Source organism: Callionymus lyra, chromosome 2, assembly GCF_982586985.1.
Source record: "Callionymus lyra chromosome 2, fCalLyr1.hap1.1, whole genome shotgun sequence".
Taxonomy (NCBI): domain Eukaryota; kingdom Metazoa; phylum Chordata; class Actinopteri; order Syngnathiformes; family Callionymidae; genus Callionymus; species Callionymus lyra.
In genome coordinates this window covers 13,010,178-13,016,177 of record NC_141819.1, presented here as the reverse complement: position 1 = coordinate 13,016,177, position 6,000 = coordinate 13,010,178, and positions in this window count along the sequence as shown.

The window sequence follows — 6,000 nt, the reverse complement described above, 5'->3', positions numbered from 1 at the left end:
GTAGATGATGTGTTCTTATTGGCTACGACCAAACCTTAGTTGCAAAAAGAAAAAAAGAAAAGAAAAAGGTAAACAGATACAATTGAATAATGAGAAACAACTTAAATAGAAAAACAAAACCAAGCACCGAGGCATGCCCAGGAAAGAAGATTTCATATAAGAATCTATTGATACTACTTTTAGTAATTATCCATAGGAATGGTCACCATTACGATGAACGACCTCAACCACTGCATGTGTATTCACCTTGGCAATACAAAGGATGCCACCAAACACATTTGTTTTTCGGGCCTTCCGGTCACCTTCACCCAGAGACAACATAAGGGAAACCACAAACAAATTTGTTTTCGGGCTTTCTGGTCACCTTGAACCTGAGATAACATAAGGGATACCACATACACATTTGTTTTTGGGGCCTTCGGGTCACCTTGACCCATAGATAACACAAGGGTTAACAGTCGTTGTATGGCAATTAAAGGAATTTTGTATTTAAATAATGTGTTTAAATAATGTGTCAAATATATTAAATTCTATAAAGAAATCCAAAATTCTACACAACTATATTTTATATAATATATTTTCAGAACTTTCTGGGCTGGTTATGTTGAGCTCGACAGGAATTCAACTACATCTCTGGGTATAACATTACGTGACTTTTACATTCGCAGTTATTGACTTTGTACATTCTCCAGTTACAGTCAAGACTTTCATGCAACCTTCATACCTTCTGAGCTCACATGTCTCCCTCCTCATTGGTCGCTGAGATAGTTTCCATTACACTTTATTATTCTGCCTCTAATTAATATATAATTAGCCATGAAAGGAAGCTCCTCAGAGGGGTTGGTGCAGAAGAGTCGGATCCATCCGCGGCACCACAATCTTCTTCAATTACAGACGGTTAATTAGACGTTATTATGTAACAAATGGTCAGACCACGAGCCCTGCTATCTCATTATAATCAGAGGCCGGGACAGGCTGGGACACGACAGCTCCTGCGATTGTCTCCACGGAGAAGGTCAGTGTGTGTCTGGGCTGGGATTCAACTTCTGCTGCCGCTGGAATCAGATCCACGCTTCCATCACAGTGCGTTAATAATCTTCTCACCCATCCCTCCTTTAGTTTCTTTTAAATAAATAAATGGATAGTATAATTTTAGTGGAAAAGAAAAACAAAAAAATTAAGATTATTAATATACGCTGCAACTTCTGGTACAACTTTCAAATTTGTGGAATTTAAGATGAGCAGAGAGCATTGAAATCTAAGAATTCTTGCTTAAATATCACGTAATAATAAATACTTATGAAAGTATTACCGTCATCAGCATAGACGTTTTTGTGTGTTTTTTTTTTAAGTTTGTTAACTTATGTGAGGAATTTCTCAAAAATAAATTAAATAATTTTTTATTGCTAAATTAATTATATTACATTTTATTTACTTTTAACAAATTCAGGTTGATTTTAATTTCAAAATTCAATACGTTTTATATCTGATGCCTTTTAAATTCAATCTAAAAAAATTGCCTTTCAAATTAATTTATAATTACATGCTGCTGATCATCCCCCCATCTTTAAAAAAAAACAATAAACGGAAATGTGTTTGCGATATCCCTTGTATTGTCTCTGGGTCAAGGTGAACGACCTCCATGGCTTCCATAAATACATATGCAGTGGTGGAGGTCGTTCACCTTGACCCAGAGACAACACAAGGGATAAAAGAAACCCATTTGTTTTCAAGCCATTGGGTCACCTTGACCTTGAGATAACACAAGGGTTAAAAACAAGCTATAGAGTAGGTCAGTGAACAGCCATTTAAATGTACTTTTTGAAAGATATTTACGGTCTTTCTTACCTCTTTTCAAGTTTTTAATGTATATTTTAAATAGTACCAAATATCAAGGATGACAGTTATACTTATTTTTCTTCACACCGGCATGTGATGTACATATTGTATACAATGTTGTGATTGTGCAGAACTTGTATTTCCTCTTGTATTTCCCTGGACGTCGTGAGTCTCTCGCCAACTAACTGCCCGTCTTCCTCCACAAACCTCTCGGTCTTTGATTGTATTAAATTGGCCGAAAGCGTTGTGAATCTAGGAAAAGCCTGATGATGAGATTGCGGCGACCTTTTTTTTTTTTTTCTTGGAAAAGGTAGGTCACGAGGGAGGTGATGTGGAAAAGTAGGCCACGAGTATTAAGCCCCAGATTGAATCTGACCACGTGTATATGTGTGTCAGCAGGGAGATCACGTTTGAGCTCTGACGCTTTTTACAGTTGTGGAAAAAAATGTTTGTTCATTTTAGTGTAGCGACTGGAGCTCAGTTGTCTTCGTCTTTTCGTCCAAAAAGACACTAAAAAACATCCAAATACCTCCAAACTGCTCGTCTGTAACGTCCCTCTTGTATTGAAGCCTCCATATGAGGAATTGTTATGATAAAAACTTAAATAAATCTCAATTTTAAGGCTTGTTTTGAGCAGAAGATCTTAGACCATCTGCGTAAATCTTGCTCAAGCGCATCTTCATTGTGTTTCCATGAGGATAAACTTGCAGTTGGAGCTGAGAGACTTGTAAGTAAGTAAGTAAGTATTATTTATTTATATAGCGCTTTTCGAGACCAGGGTCACAAAGCGCTTAAACAATCAAAACAATACTCAAAAAAGTACATACTTTAAAGATCAAGATAATACTGAGAACAACACAGGAGTTCCAGAAAATCAAGGAAAAGCCTGAACAAATAAAAACGTCTTAAGATGTTTCTTAAAGGAGTCAGTAGATCCATCAAGCGCAAAGAGAGAGGAAGATCGTTCCAAAGCTTAGGAGCAACAGCCTGAAAAGATTTCTCTCCTCTGGTCCTGAGACGTGTTCAGGAACCATCAGTAGATTCTGATCCACAGACCTCAGAGCCCGAGCTGGTGTGTAAGGCTGGATCAGATCAGTGATGTAAGATCAGATTGTAGCTTCAGCTGCAAAAATTTTTATTAAATATGGACTTATTGGAGAGCATTATTGGAGAGCATTATTGGAGTGCATTATTGGAGAGCATTATTGGAGTGCATTATTGGAGAGCATTATTGGAGAGCATTATTGGAGTGCATTATTGGAGAGCATTATTGGAGTGCATTATTGGAGTGCATTATTGGAGAGCATTATTGGAGAGCATTATTGGAGAGCATTATTGGAGTGCATTATTGGAGTGCATTATTGGAGAGCATTATTGGAGAGCATTATTGGAGTGCATTATTGGAGAGCATTATTGGAGTGCATTATTGGAGTGCATTATTGGAGTGCATTATTGGAGTGCATTATTGGAGTGCATTATTGGAGAGCATTATTGGAGAGCATTATTGGAGAGCATTATTGGAGTGCATTATTGGAGTGCATTATTGGAGAGCATTATTGGAGAGCATTATTGGAGTGCATTATTGGAGTGCATTATTGGAGAGCATTATTGGAGAGCATTATTGGAGAGCATTATTGGAGTGCATTATTGGAGTGCATTATTGGAGAGCATTATTGGAGAGCATTATTGGAGTGCATTATTGGAGAGCATTATTGGAGTGCATTATTGGAGTGCATTATTGGAGAGCATTATTGGAGTGCATTATTGGAGTGCATTATTGGAGAGCATTATTGGAGTGCATTATTGGAGTGCATTATTGGAGAGCATTATTGGAGTGCATTATTGGAGTGCATTATTGGAGTGCATTATTGGAGAGCATTATTGGAGTGCATTATTGGAGTGCATTATTGGAGTGCATTATTGGAGAGCATTATTGGAGTGCATTATTGGAGTGCATTATTGGAGTGCATTATTGGAGTGCATTATTGGAGTGCATTATTGGAGAGCATTATTGGAGTGCATTATTGGAGAGCATTATTGGAGAGCATTATTGGAGTTCATTATTGGAGTGCATTATTGGAGAGCATTATTGGAGAGCATTATTGGAGAGCATTATTGGAGTGCATTATTGGAGTGCAGCTAGTTGCCTTCAGGCGTTGATCACTGCTGTATGATTGAATGTTGACATAATGCCTGAATAGATCCACCTGTGTGTGTAATCTAATCTCAGTACAAATACAGCTGTTCTGTGACGGCCTCAGGGGTTTGTCGAGAGAATATTGGGGAGCATACAGGACCATAAAGTCCAAGGAACAGTTTAACCATTTGATATGTTCAATTTTGTAAATAGTCAATCTTGGAAGAGACCCTGTTGGAGTCTGACAAAGACTTGAGGCTGGGGACGAGGTTCACCTTCCAGCAGGACAACGACCCTAAACATAAAGCCAGGGCTCTAATGGAATTGTTTAAAACAAAGAATGACCCAGTCAAAGTCCAGACCTAAATACCATCGAAGAATCTGTGGCAAGTCTCGGTTTTTAGATGTGCAGAGCTGGTAGAAACATACCCCCAAAAGACTTTCAGCTAAAATTGCAGCAAAAGGTGGTTCCACAAAGTATTGGCTGAATACTTTTGAGCACTTTTCAGTTTTTTATTTTTGTGAACATGTTTTTAAAATCATGTTTAATTTTCTTTGTACTTCACAATTGTGTGACTCTTTGTGTTGGTCTTTCACATGAAATTCTATTAACATATATATGTTTGTGGTGTGTAATGTGACAAAATGTGGAAAAGTTGAAGTCCAGTATGAATACTTTAGCAAGCCACTAAGTTTTTGTAAACAATTTATCGAGGCTTCAATACAAGAGGGACGTTACAGACGAGCAGTATGGAGGTATTTGGATGATGACCATTGGATGAAGAGGAAGACATACAGTTAATACAAAACACTGCAGCAAGACTTTGACCTGCTCTAGTAGAAGAACTCACATTTCCCCAATCCTTAAAACTCAGTGCATTGGCTGCCAGTTTCTTTCAGGATTCATTTTAAAATTCTGGTTCTTACTTTCAGATCTATTCATGGTCAGACTCCTCCTTACATCACTGATCTGATCCAGCCTTACACCCCAGCTCGGGCTCTGAGGTCTGTGGATCAGAATCTACTGATGGTTCCTGAACACGCTTCTGGACCAGAGGAGAGAAATCCTTCCAGACTGTTGCTCCTAAGCTTTGGAACGATCTCTGTGTTTGATGATCTACTGACTCCTTCAAGAAACATCTCAAGACTTCTTTATTTGTGCAGGCTTTTTATACATTTTCTGTGTAGAAAGACGCTTTACAAATAACCTTTACTCACTTAATTAATTAAAACTGAGCTCCAGTCAGACACATTAAAATGAACAAGCATTTGTCTATAACTCTAAATAGGAACAGATTGACATGAGGGTGAGTAGAAAATTAAATTTGAATTTTGGGTGAATTTTCACTTTTAGTTTGACGCCTCTGCTCCACAGTATGAAATAAATGTAGGTCATCTTTGTCTCTCACGTCCTAACTTTTCCTCCAGCTAAATATTTTCACATCCTTTCGGATCAGATAGTCTGTACTGTCTGCGACTTACCGTGCCTTTAGAAGCAAAAAATGCTATCGACGTGTGAAGGAAGAGGAAGCTGTCGCTGACCACAGGTTGCTGTCGCTGACCACAGGTTTCAGTCACGAGAGGTGAGTTGGACTCTGTGTGTGACATGTTCCATAATTGCTGCCTCCGGTTCAGATGCTGAGACATTTCTCTGCAGCTCCTGCGGTGACGGACACTGACCAGGCGTCCAGCGACGCTCACAAGTAGAGCCGCCGTCACATGACGACAGATATGACAAGAAACAACAACAACAACAACAGACATGATGAAGTCAACCTTCAGCTCACAATAAGCAGAAGATGCAGCCTAGACACATGCAGTGTAAACTGAATGAACTTTGGCTGTAAATCGGTGAATTAAACTTGAAACTCTTGAATTATGAGGATTTCCATAACAATTTGAGCATGTTATGATGTGGATGTTCTGGTTTTATTTAGATTCAAGTTATATATATGTTGTTTTTTTTTAAACCTTCTGTAGTTAATAGTCAAGTTTATTTGTGTTTTAAATCATTAATTTCAGGA